General features: G+C 40.3%; 1 pseudogene; it reads left to right on the forward strand.

Annotated features, from left to right (window-relative positions):
- The first annotated feature begins 1,057 nt into the window (after positions 1-1,057).
- On the forward strand, positions 1,058-13,702 carry LOC142452565 (cytochrome c oxidase subunit 5B, mitochondrial-like; annotated as a pseudogene).
- The last annotated feature ends 605 nt before the right edge of the window (positions 13,703-14,307 follow it).

Below are 14,307 nucleotides of genomic sequence, written 5' to 3' on the forward strand. Positions count from 1 at the left end.
AGATGAACACAATAGCTGCATCACTGGGCTCAAACAAAGGAGCAATTGTGAGAATGATGCAGGACCAGGCTTGTGTTGTGCATATCGCCACCAATGACTTGATGGTATCGAGCCACAACAATGGCTTCTTTATTTTTATCTTTCTATAAACATGTGAATATTATATATCCAATAATGTTATTTCTCTTGCTTTTAATGAACCCCATGATATAGGCTTGCTGAAAAATTGATCCACTCAAGAACTGAAGACAATGTGAGAATTTTAGATGTGTTTCCTAAGTCAACAATTATTATTGTCATATTTTCTGAGACATGTGGAAGCAATGTTGAACTCTCATTCAAAAACACTGCATTTGCATTGCTTTTTTTCCTTACAAGATTTCTTCACAGATATTCTAAGTTCTCATAATAATTACATTATTATATAATTAATAATTACATATATAGATATATAGATATACACATAGTAAGGATTACTGTAACCATTTTCCACACTAGGAAACATGAAGCACTCACGAGCTAATGCCCAAGCTCATAGAACTGTTAGCTGGCAAGATGTAGATGGAAACAATTGTGCTTGACTCCAAGCACTGTTCTTTCTCTTACATCTGAGAGGCTGCAATCCATGAAGTTTGGTCTTGAGATAAGTAGGGCCTCGCAGGAAGTTAACTTCTCAAGTACCTGCATAAGGTGGTCTTGAAGATGCATCCATTAATTCTCTGAAGTTTAATTCCCCTTCAATATCTACTAGTAGGCTGAAACTCCCATCACGTGCCCTGGGGGAAGCCCATTACCCAAACATGAAGACATTCAGGCATCTTGGTAGTAAGGCTTATGGGGCAAGGAACTGAGAACTCTAACCAAGATTCACATGACTTGGCCTTCTGGGAAGGCCTAGTCAAGTTTTAGCCAACAGCGTAACAACTTTAGGAGAGACCATGAGACAAACTCACCCAACTATGCTACTGTAGGATCCCTAACTCTCCCAAGCTATGAAATAATACATGCTTATTGTTCCAAGTCTGCGTTTCAAGAGAATTTGAGCAATAAATGACCGATGTGCTTGCGAGGTAAGTTGAGCAATAAATGACCAATGTGCTGTGACTGCTTAGAGGTAGGACAAATACAGTTATGAGGAAGGAACTCTAGGGCTTGGGAATCGTAAGATACTGGGGCTTGGAGTAGTACATAAAGAAATAGGAATTTTTTAGAATCACAACTCAAATCATGCACGGAATCATGGTTCTTGGACTTTATATGCCGAGTCAGGCTGATGGGTAAGACCTGGATCCTGGACTCAGACCATTCTACATTTAGTTCAAAACACTTCTACTATCTACTGCATGACTTGTATGGATTATTTTGCCTCTCCATGTCTAAGCTTTCTAACATGTAAAATTTAAAAGTATTAAAGAACATCATAAATATCTTATAAGGATTAAATATGTTATTTCATTAAAAAGAGTAACTTCTTCCTAATAATGAAGAATCAATGAATGATCATTATTACATTAAATAGTCATTGCGGGAGAATTATGAGAGAGCAGAGGGGGAAATAGAACTTGGTTTTGTGTGAGTAATACTTGAAGGTATCTTGGGTCCACCATTAATTAAAGCAAGGGGACAAACACAGAGACACCAGCAAGGACAGAGGGTACAGAGACTCCATCTCCATGGGCCCTGGATATGGGTGATTTGGAGATTGCTTGATATAGATAAACTGGTGTCCATTAAGTCACCAAGTGAAGCATCATAATACGACCAAACAGTTCTCCCTGTATCAGTAGTCATTAAAATGGTATACCAAGAGGCAAGAACACTAGGATTATATGGAGTTTGGGCAAAGAGGACTTGGAATCTAAAATGGGTTCTTTTTGCTTCATTTTGTTACTTTAAGGAATATGTTTGGACCACAAGAACCCTACTGAAACAATGAGTTAAGGGTTGAACTGTTAACTACAAAGTTGGTAGTTTAAAACCCACGAGCCATTTGATGGGGACAGGTGGATAGAGTGCTTCCATAAACTTGTATGACCTCAGAAATCCCAAGGGAGAAGTTATAATTCATCTGATAGGGTTGTTATGTGTCTGGATCAACTCAATGGCAATGGGTTGGGTTGGCTTTGGTTGGGTTGGCTTTGGTTGGGTTGGCTTGGGTTGGCTTGGGGTTGAACCAATGACCAAGAATAAGAGCCAGCTGAAGAGCATTCACACTGTTGTTTTTATTTGGAATACTGGCCTATTTTTTAGAACAAAGAGCAAAGTCTCTATTACACACAAAAAACCCCCAAAACCTAGATTTCCATTTTCAAGGATGAGACTCCCCCAAACGGGACATTGTATATCATTTAACCATGCCCACATGATTCACCTCATTCTTTTACAACTTATGCCTGGATTAAGTACCCCATTCCTCCTTAGTGGACGCAAAGCCCACTAAATTGACAGTGCACAATCTTAAAAAGGAGGATTTGGAAAAGGCAACAGTGACCACCATTATAATGAATGCCAGACGTCTTCAAAGACCTTCTTTCACCTACAAATGAAACTAATTACTAGTCTTTTTCTCTGAGTCCCTCACCGGGTTATGCAAGAACAGCCCCAGCTGGGTCATCGCCTGCCTTTTATTCTCAAAGGCCTTTCAATAAATCTGTTTCAAATTCTATAGTTCCCCCCTCCCCCAATACCTAAAACAAAGATTCAGGAAATAGAACCTAATAAAATGATTTATAGCCTCCCACAGTCTAGTGGGGAATATGCCGGTGGTGAGGCAATGCATTCCCGCCCCTCCTCAGCTCTGTCTGTCCAGGTGTAACAAACAGCAAGTTAAAAGAAACAGGTACAGACCGCGATGCCCAGCCATAACACTCCAGTGAAGAAACAGAAACAGAGGGAGCGGAAGGAACGTTTAAACAAAGAGAAAAGCCAAACAAAACGATGTCCAGAGGTTCTAAGGAAATGAAAAGATTGACAAGAATATTGGAAGAGAGATTTGAGACCTTTGATTTCATTTCCACAAGATTGCTCAGCTCTTCTTTCCCACTCTAGCCATGCCACTCCTCTGATTCAAAATAGCAATCAGACAATGAAGTTCAAGGAGTGCTGTGTTCCGCCTCTGCTCAGACAAGAGACGATCCTTCGGCCTGCTACTCAAACGATTTTCTGACAACATTGATTTTGCAAATGGAAGGGCACTACACTCTAAATCAGTATCATCTTTTAGAGAACACAATGCTCCTTGACCGCGTGTTCCGATCTGAGCATCATGATGGAGACTATTTCTAGTACCCCCCCTTAACAATTCCTGGAAAGTTGCAAATGTATTAGGACCAAACATGAAGCAAATGAATAAAATTCATTGAGAGAAAAAATGAAAATGCATGCCCCAAATACATACAGGTTACTGAAAAGTTAGGGCACCGTGATGAAGATCCAAATGCCCTGTAGCTGGCAGACAGGATGGTTGGAATACTGAATACTATCCTGTTTCCCCAAAAGTAAGACATCCCCCCAAATAGGACCTACTTACAATTTCATCTCTCGCTGAAATATAAGGCATCCCCCCTAAAATAAGACCTCCCTGAAAATAAAGCCCCCGGAAGCTACCATAACTCTGGACTCTGGACCGTAGCGGCAGGTGAGGTGCGCACCTCACTGTTGGCCACAGCGCAGCCAGAGCAGAAAGGAATTGTGAGGTTTCTTTTAATAAAACAATAAACAATAAATATGTATCATATTCTTCTTCATGGAAAAATAAGACATCCCCTGAAAATAAGACCTAGCACATCTTTGGCAGCAAAAATTAATATAAGACACTGTCTTATTTTAGGGGAAACAGGGTAGCCAGTCACCCTGGTAAAGTTACAACTGAAATCCTTGGACAGAGAATCAGGGAGATCTCTCTAATTTGTTCTGAATCCTTGGCTCACCATTTTCTTCTCTCTCCTCTGATTTACTTCCGTGGTCCCAAACCATCCTCGCCCAGAGCTGGTTCTGGGTTGTATCAGAAATGATCTCCTAGTCTCAAATAACTCTCTTGGGTCACAATTGTTCAAACTTTTGTACATAAAATACAAAGACATAGGCACTCAGTTGGAATTCTGCTCTCACCTTCCTTTGTAGCTGCATGGTGAACGCGATTGCTTGCAAATGTGCTGAGATCCTGAAATATTTTGCCTTCTGGATCGCTTGTCATCAGAGTAGTGTTTCCAAATTTTCTTGGCTTTCAAGATGGGAAAAAAAATGATCTGGGTTTGGTGATGCCCAGGAAATTTCTCCTGTTACCCCCAAGCCTGCTTTTGCTTGTCTGAGCCCTCTTGCTCATTCTCAAAGCACCACCCAGACCCAGAAACCAAGCGAGATTAGCTTTAATAAGCATGTTTTCTTGTGGGACTCATTGCCCCTCTCTTCAATGCCAGTATGTTCTCTGTATCTAGTCATTAGAAAATGTCCATGACCTGCTGTATACCCAGGATCCTAAGTTCCTTAGACACCTGAAATAGAATGGAAGAGAGCAAAGCAAAACGAGAGTCAGGAAGAAGCGGAGAGAGAGAAACAGGAATGAAAATCTACTCAAGGCCTGGATTCCTTTCAGTGCCTTAAACAGCTGCTAACCCTTCCCCTCGCCTACAACCACGGCCCCCTGCAGAAGAATAAAGAAAGTAGAATACAGGACCGAACGGGACACTGACGCGGGGAGACACCGAAAGACGTTAGATTTATTTAGAGAACGCGTGTGACTTCCTAGGACTCGTGTTTGCGTGGCATCTTCCTGACCTGTTTTCTGAATATCTGTTTTCTGAATATCTTCACAACCTGTTTCCTGAATATAGAAGGGTGGCTTTTCCATTTCGATGGCCATAGAGTCACCTGGGCAGTGTTCATAAAATTCAGGTTCGAAGGTTATGGTGATTATTGGGGGGGGGGGGGGGGTAAAGGGGTACTCTTAATTAAAAAAAAAATTCAGGTTCAAGATAGCTCCCCAGAGAAGGTGCATTTCTAACAAGCTGTTCCCCACACCCACACCCCCCATGGCATTTCCGATCCAGGCAATCCCAAAAGGAGAGCTGAAAAAGTATGTACTGCACTATAACTCTCTACTCATGAAAAGGAAAAATGCAAATAAGAAAGAGAGATGGACAGAAAAAGTTCGTTGTTGACAGGCTTTTTAGCTTTGTTTCTGAAATCTGAAGTTCCTAAGTATATATATGCATATATATAAATCCAAATATGAACACACACATATATAAACCCAAATATAAATATATATAAACATACATATGACCCCAAATATAAATATAAATAAACCCAAAATATGACGGGTTAGAAAAACATGAATGAAGCCCTCTTGTACACTTTTTAAAAAATCTGTTATATAATTTTTAAAAATCTGTGTATCATTTAACCTATGTAAAAGAATGAAAAATTCTAGGAGTCAATGTTTATAAACCGCTATCTTCTCATATTCACAATTTTATTTCTTTTTCACGATGAGCAAATCTATTTTTCTACTCCGCAATGCCACAAATACTTCTTTTCAATCGTTTCACGAACCAGTTCACAGCCAAATACGTTTGACACATTATGTCTTTGATCTCCAATTTCCACGAACCAGTAGGCTAGTAGTTACACTGGAGGTCAGGTTGAGGGCTTGCCCTCTCTCATGGCTTTTTTCTTCGGGGAAACTTCCATTCTCATCGTCAACATCCCAATAACCAACTGGTTGCCCGTGCTTTAACAGGCTACCTCAGAGTATTGTATCTTTATTTCTCAAAAATGTGTTCATTATTCCTCTCAAAGAAATAATGAGTCATCCATGTATCCTGATACGAAGAAGGATGCATTAAAAATCTCCAATAATATAAAGATGAAAGTAGACACTAAAAGTGTTTAAAATCGCATCTTAAAATAATTTCTGCACCCACAAGCTCTTCTTTTAGAATCTAGGGTGTGTGCTGGCACATGCAAATTTTGCTGCCTGACTTCCCCATCACTGAGTACATCTATCTGATGGAGGGTTCAGAGAAGAGCAACGCTGGCTGTCAGAGCGCATTAGCCTCTGCAGAGAAGGAGACCATAAAATAACACCGCCGTGGTTACTTATGGTTGTTCACTGGGGTGAGTTGAGTGCCCCCTTTTTCTATCTGAGGAATGCAAAGACTATGTCACCATTATGTCCATCGGAACCTGGCACTTTCGTTCAGGTCAGCATCCGAAGTACCTTTAAGATATCTATCTGCAAGAACTAAATCCAGCCCATTGTCAGCAAGTCAGTTCTGACTACTCCGCGGGATTTCCAAGGGGATGTGCAATCTTTACAGAAACCGACTGCCACATCGTTCTCCCACGGGGCACCTGATAGATTCAAACTGCTAACCATTCAGTTCAGTCAAGCAGTTAACAACGGGGCCACCCTTGCCCCTCAATGAGCACCAAGTTCACTGAGGTCACTGTCACCAAGTCAATTTCAACTCATAGTAGCCCCATAGGATGTAGCAGAACCTCCCTTTGGGGTCTCCAAAACTTTAAATATTTAGCAAAGAAGACTGCCTGTTTTTTTTTTCTTCCACACAGCAGCGGGTGGTTTCAAACCCCTGACCTTTTAGTCACCACTGGGGAACCTTAAAGTGAGCACAGTGGATGCCAAACTAAAAAGCATGGGATGTTAATTGCCTACGGTAGTCTAAGTTTAAATATATTTCAGTTCCACAAGTAGCGTGATAAAGTAGTTCTCAGAATTAGAAGATCCGCTTTTGAACTTGTTGGGTGATATTGAACAGTAAAATATCAAGAGAATAAAATAATACTAAATCCCATCATCACGGAGCTTACAGTCTAGTATGCGAAGGCGATAGTAACTGAATTTTCTCAAAAGAAATGTGTGCCTGCTAACTGTACAGGGAGAACTGAGAATAGTGTGCAATATAGGGTGAATCAAGTCATCCAGAGGGGCAGGGAAAGACATATGAGTTGTCTCCACAGGATAGGTAGAAGGTAAACCGAGGAAGCGTTCAACAAGGGAGAGTCAGGGAGAACTACTACAGTGGGGGACCATCAACCCTTTTTCAGTTTGCTGTGCTTTGTGGCTTTCAAGTTGATATGCCACTGGCATTTCAAAGGTCCAAAAACCTCCCAGACTTAGAAATAATAGAAAGGAATGCCTAGGGATCTACTTCTGAAGCTTAGAAAATGAAAGCAGGAATGCAAAAACACTGTCCCACCAGCATTCTTTGATCCCATTACCATGGAAGGTCTATTGCTAGAGGAGGCTATAATGACTGGAGACCCAGAGGACCAACGAAGGCAAGGGAAACTCTCAGGGAGAAAGATTAGCATGCAGCTACAACAATGCACTGGAACATGTCAGTGATCAGAAACGGAATTCAGAACTCGGTAATATTTTCTTCACCTGTGCAAAAGGTCATGACTTGAATTGAAGTCAACTTGACAGTAGCTAGCAACAACACAATAAGAGGGGAAATATCTGCCAAAGGTCATGCTAGGCCCAAGAGAAAGTTAATGCAGCTGGAGTAGAACAAGCTGATGACAATAATACCAAATGAGCCTTGAGTTCACGTGTTGAAAATGTTGGTCTTTAACTTAGAAGATTTTGGAAGGCATTGGGAATGTTGCATGAATGCATGTGCTTGAGCGATTGTGTGGGTGTGGATGTGGGTGGGTGTGAGTGTGGGTGGGTGTGAGTGTGGGTGGGTGTGAGTGTGGGTGGGTGTGAGTGTGGGTGGATGTGCACACGCACACGCTTGCACATGCATGTGCTTTCCCTCTTTCTTATCACCTAGACTTTTGATGGACAGGCAACACATGTGGTAGTACATGATCATACTTGTACTTCAACTCAATTATTCTGGTTGGGATGTGATATAAGGTGGGGATTTGCTGTTGGGAGAAAGATTAGACAGGACATGTGCATTTATCTAAGGAAAAAATTATGGAAACTTGTCCTGAGAATATGAATAGGAATGGTGTCCTCGTTAAGACAGATGCATAGTCTGTGTAGAGACCAAATTTAAGAAGGGGAATCTCTTGAGTCTAAGGTGTCTTTCAAACAGCCCGCTAAACGAAAAGTAGGTGGTTGGCTATGTAGGATTGGATAGACCAAAGCTAAAACTATTTAAACTGTGAGGTGACTTTTATAGACTATATGTTGTTGTTGTTTTAATTGCTATTGAGCGTGATCCAATTCATGGCTAGTCCATGTATAAACAGAGCAAAATGGCGTCTGGTCTTGTGCCAGCAGCCTGATCACTGGTTTGTTTGAGTTCATTATTGGAGTTGTAAGTACTTTGAAAACTAGGGTGCTCATCTGGCAGCACCATAGTGGACAATGTCCTGTTGTCGTCGCTGCCAACAAGTCAATTGTGACTAATGCTGACTCACAGTGACACCAAAGGACAAAGGGGAACTGCCCGAGTGGGTTTCCAAGACTATACATTTTTACTAGTGGAGAAAGCTTGATTTTCCTGCAGAGTGGCTGGTGCTTTCAAGCTGCTGACCCAGCAGTTAGCCTCTCACTATGCTTGCAGGGCCGCTCCTACTTTAATACAATATGTCAGGTTGGCATTGGCTAATTTCCAAAAGTAAGTAACTGGGCCATTCTCTTTTAGCCTTAATTTGAAAGCTACACAGAAACGTGTCTACACTGGGAAATACTGCTAACATTTCAAATAGTAACGTCAGAGTTTTGAGCATCAAAACGATTTTATGACAAACTGACGGGGTTGGGTGGGGGATGGATATATAAGATTTTAATATATGTAAACTGAAGGGCATTCCAGAAAGAATACTGGTAATCATACTAAAGCAGAAACATACAAGGTCTGCTCTTTCATTAACTACTTATACAAACTATTTTCTTTTATAATGCAATTTAATCAAGACATTTAAGTTTTATTCTCTTTCCTGAGTCCAATGGAATGTTAATTTTAGAGTAGACTCCCGTAATAGATGAAATTACTGCCTTATAAATGGTGAATTCCTCCATCCTATGAAATTCACGGCCTCTCGTTTTCGGCAGTCATAATTTATCCAACAATATCTAGAATCTACTGGATTATGCTCCTAATTTCAAAGCAAAATGACTTAGAAGGTTCTCAACTGTTACAATAATTGAAGGAAATACTGGTTGGGGGTTTTTTGGAGGGAAGGCGGTATTTTATTTTCAGGGGGGTGGTATTTTATTTTTTGCTTTTTATTTGGCTCACACTCAGGAGTCTACTACGCTTAGTACCAATAATAACAATATATAAAAGAATTCTTTATTAAATTAAGTTCTATTCTAAACTATCCTTTTAATCAAGGTAAGTTTCTATGGTTGTATATGAATAGTCTCTCTTGAGATAAGAATAAGTGTGTGCAGTTACAATTTACTTACAGCTACTCACGAAGGAGGGAAAAACCTAGCTTATCATCATCATAAACCACTAACTCACTGTCATTGAGTTATTCTAACTAATAGCAATCCTCTAGGACAGGGTAGAACTAACTGCCCCTGTGGATTTCTGAGACTATAAATATTTACAGGAGCAGAAAGCCCCATCTTTGCCCCACGGAGCAGGTGGTGGATTTGAACCACCAACCTTGTGGTTAGCAGCCCATTTCATCACTGGAGCTCCTATCAGAAATGTGAATGTCCTCCCCCATAAGTTTGTGATGGAAAAGTTGAGAATCGCTATGCTACATACAAAAGTTTTGAGCAGCATAAAAGAGTGGATACGAAGTTATACTCACTTTCTTTTTATGCCAGTCAGAAGAAATATATTTTAAACAGCTGAAGTTGCAGCAGAAAGTGGGCTTATCTATTATGTTTCCTATAAAATATGTAGAATATATGTAGTATATTCTTCAGCTATATACATATATATACATATAGAGTCAAAATTACATTCTGCAAACTAACGTCAGTTTCTGAAAACTCTTTGCAAAAGAGTTCAAATACTTCATTTAATTGCTTGATTTGATGTGACATGAAAGAGAATTTCATCGAAACTAATACATTTTACTGAACAAAGTAGAACTAAGAAACTGACTAGAGGTGTTATCTCACTGTGTGGGAAAACTTAGGACTATAATTGTATCCTTCATCAATATGTTATCCCAAAGATGTACTGAAAGTGATTATGAAAAGTAATTTTTGTTTTACTTGTTGACAGAACTATTACACTAAATGTATAAACTCTTAATAGAATGGAAATAATTGGATGTAAGAAAGGTAAACCATAGCATTTTCTTACTCAGATTCAGAAATTATATTTTCTCCTTGCAATCTGTATATTGTTCTAAAGTGATGAGCTTTGTATATTTGCTACTTGAGACATTTTCTCTGGTTTGGAAGCATGTATAGGTGCCAATACTTAAGAAAAGGGTCCATATTATCTTTAATGGAATATATTGTTTCAGTGCTTATTAAATGCACTTTCCTCTTTGGATACAGGAGAATACAGAGATTTAAATATAGACAAAGTCCAGGAGTCAGTTCAAAAAAAGAAAGACTTTTCAATCCAAGGAGCCATGTCATCATGGCAGAAGAAATGGATAGGTGATCAGAGAGAGCATTGTAAAAGATAGAAATTTCACGTTTGGTGAAACAAACAAGAATTTGGCAGCCATACAAGTGGAGGAAATGCCTTCTAGAGCGAGCACAACATGGACAAGGACCGTGGAGCCCCAACGAGCTTAGTGTGTTTATGGAGCAGTGAGCAATGCTGGGTGACTGGGATTCAGGAACAATTAGAAGGGCGCTGGGCTAGAAAAGCAGACTTGCGAGTAAAATGTAAAAGCATCTACTATTCAGTGGACTCTGCAAAGTTGGACCCAGAGGGGATGGGACTTTATTTTGCTTTTATAAAGACTACCTCAGTTGCAATGACGAGAATGAAAAAGACTTGGATGACAAAAGTGATATCAAATTAATAAATCCCTAGTGACCTTAAGGTGTTAATGGAATCCAAATGCCCATAAGATGCTGGTGTTGTCTTGTTTTGTGTTTATGTGTAGTAGCCACATGGAAAAAAATGATTCTTCAATTCACATTAAATTTTCAAGCTAATTATTTGACATTAAGGAATTCAGTCTAGAAATCTTAAGAAGTACATATTCTAAGAACATTTTTCATAAAAAGTTTCTTAGGTTGGAACAAATTCTAGCTTCATATTTTTTTTCTCTTGGAAGTAGAACATGTGGCTCCCTTTGTGGTCATATTTATCATGCTAGAAATTGTAAACAATCCAAATGTCAAGCTATATTAGCATGGATAGATCAATGATAAGATAGTCGTACAAAGAGTAAGCGTTAACATTTTAATCACATTAATTATATGAGAAATGTATACAGTATACTGACACATAAAAAGGGAAATGGGAACATTTAAACTATATTTATTATATACTCAATAAAAAGCAAAAGAGCAAGAGGAAGAAGAAGGAAATTATGAGAAAAAGAAAGAGTTTGATTTGGGGCTTCACAAAGCGGAGAAACAGAAGAAAAATTTTGCATATGTATCTATATTGTTTTTATCATTTTATTGGGGCTCATACAACTCTTATCACAATTCATACATACATCAATTGTGCAAAGCACACTTATACATTCGTTACCCTCATCATTCTCAAAATTCGCCTTCCGCTTGGGTTCCTAGAATGAGCTCCTCATTTTCCTTTTTCCCTCCCCTCTCTCCCCGCTCCCCCTCCCTCATGTACCCTTAATAATTTACAAATCATTATTTTATCTTATCTTACACTGCCCAGCCTCTCCCTTCACCCACTTGCATCTATTCTGGTTATTTTGCATCAGAATTGACTAAATGCCAGTGAGTTTGGTTTGATTTGGGAGTTTTTTATTTGTTTGTTTGTTTGAAGTTTTTTAGCCATAAGATGCCATTTTAATGTGTTCTTTACATTAATCTGACATTTACAGTTACTAGTCGACATAGGTATGACTTCTGTAATCAGCCAACCAAGGAATGCATTTTTTTCAATACATTTGTGATTTTAGTGACCTCATGCAACCTGACATCTTATTGCAATGGCGAGAGACAAAGCGCCAACTTTTGCTGGGAATCCATATTTTCCTGTGTTTCATTGACTAGATAAAGGCTTTCAGTGGTGTGGATCAGAACAAATTATGGATAGCATGTTGAAGAATCAGCATTTTATAACATTTCATTGCGCTGATGTCCAAGGGGATGCTGTGGGGTTTGAAATCGGGAAAGGTGTGCATGGGGGTTGCATCCTCTCCCCATCGTTCTTCAATCTGTAGGCTGAGCAAATCACCTGAGAAACTGAACTGGATGAAGAAGGATGGGCATCGGGCACACAATGATTACCAACCTATGGTATGCAGGTGACACAACCACGCTTGCTGAGAAGCCACGAGGACCGAAGAACTTACGGATGACAGTCAAAGGCTACACCCTTGAGGATGGAGGACACCTCAACAAACAGAAAGCTGCATTGCCACAAATATTAATATCACCATGTCAATCAAATAATTGGCAAACCCATTGTACCATCAGCACTCCGATGACTGATTGACTGTCAGAGCGAGACTAGTGTTCTGAGCAACATAGTTTGGGGAAACGTTGCTCCGATATAAATTACTCGCTGTGCTTAATTCGAGGCGTCTGCTTTTGCTCAAGCTGTTGGAAATCCTGTAGAAATTTGTAGGAGGAAAGCACCTATTTCTTCTACTAACTGCAGAGAGTCGCCCTCCTATAAAAGCCAGCACAGAGATTTTAATTTTAAATAGTTGGATCAGGGCAAAGATGGGGGATATAGAAGTACTGGGTCACGATCTGTGAATTGTCTGTTGCTGGAAAAACATATAGTTTGCATTAGCAGTCGTTAGGTTCCATTACAAAAATGCACGTGACAGATCCAAAAATGAACGATAAGAAAGTGTGTAGGGCTGTATTCTGCTGTTGATTCGCTTTTTCTTATCTCTTTGGAGGCTTAGATTTGGTTTACTTGTGCATTGTGTGTGTGTGTGTGTGTGTGTGTGTGTGTGTGTGTGTGTGTTGAGGAGAAAGAAGAGTGAACTCTTTTGGAAATGGTTTCTCCTAAAACAGTGTAAAAAGTTTAGACTCCACTGGCTTGTGATTGTCCTGCATTTGGCTTCAGTGCATGTGTTTCGTGAGTCTGAAGAGGACTTTATAGATGGATATCGGACATATGGGCTAAGATCAGACTTTTGGACTTGGACTGGCCTGGGCTGGAATGTTTTTCTCAATGTTCAATTTCTCTTGTAAATAAACCTCTCCCTTATATACAAAAAATAAAAAAGTTTGGACTAAAACAACTTCCTCAAGGCTACTTCGAGGAGATGGAGCATTAGCTGCTTCGGCCCTGAGGGCCCGCGGCCCCAATGGGGAGGCCGCGATGAGCAGGATGGCCACTGGCGGTGGCAAACCTACGGAGAAGAGCAGACGATGGGGCTGGAGAGAGAGGTCAGGATGGCCGCACGCCAAGGGCCAGATCCATATAATATGCTGCGTTCAAAGGCAGCTGCAGGCACCGAAAAGGACTCTAACTTAGTCCCCTCCATCACCAACAAGCGACTCGTGGACTGCATCTGTGAAGAGGACAACGGTGCTGGTATCTGGTTTGGGCTGCACAAAGGTGATCCCAGCGATGCCCTAACTGTGCAACCCATTACAAGCTGGTGCGTGCCCCACCAGTTAGCCCACTGAGCCCCTGCCCTGACTCACGCTAAACGTTTTCTTCTCTTCAATAAAGACTAGCCATTTCATTGGCCCCTTCCCCCACAAACAAACTTCTTCATGCCCAACCTCACAGAGTTTATTCTATGCGTTGAACCTGTCTATGTTCACCATATTTAGGAAGAGTTTGGATGTGTACCACGACCTCTACTGTCAATGGCATTCCAGACAGGCAAGGGTATACAGTGAGTTGAGGGACAAGCAATAAGATATGAATTTAGTATACCTGACGCTTTACCCTTACGTTGAATATTGTGGTTTTGTTGTTTTGTTGGGTCCTGTCAAGTCAGTTCTACTTTAGAGCAACTCTACACACAAGAGAACAAAATACTGCCTGGTCCTGCGCCATGGCTTCTTTTTCAATGGCTACCTTTCGCGTGCATAGGAGGCAATGGAGGCTACCATGGCTTGGGTCAGACACACCTTAGTCCCCATAGTAACATCCTTGCTTTTCAATACTCTAAAGGGTTCTTATGCAGCAGATTTATCTAATGCAGTACATCTTTTGATCTCTTGACTACTGCTTCCAAGCACATTGATTGTGGTTCTAAGCAAGACAAAAATCCTTGACAACT

Source organism: Tenrec ecaudatus, chromosome 7, assembly GCF_050624435.1.
Source record: "Tenrec ecaudatus isolate mTenEca1 chromosome 7, mTenEca1.hap1, whole genome shotgun sequence".
NCBI lineage: Eukaryota > Metazoa > Chordata > Mammalia > Afrosoricida > Tenrecidae > Tenrec > Tenrec ecaudatus.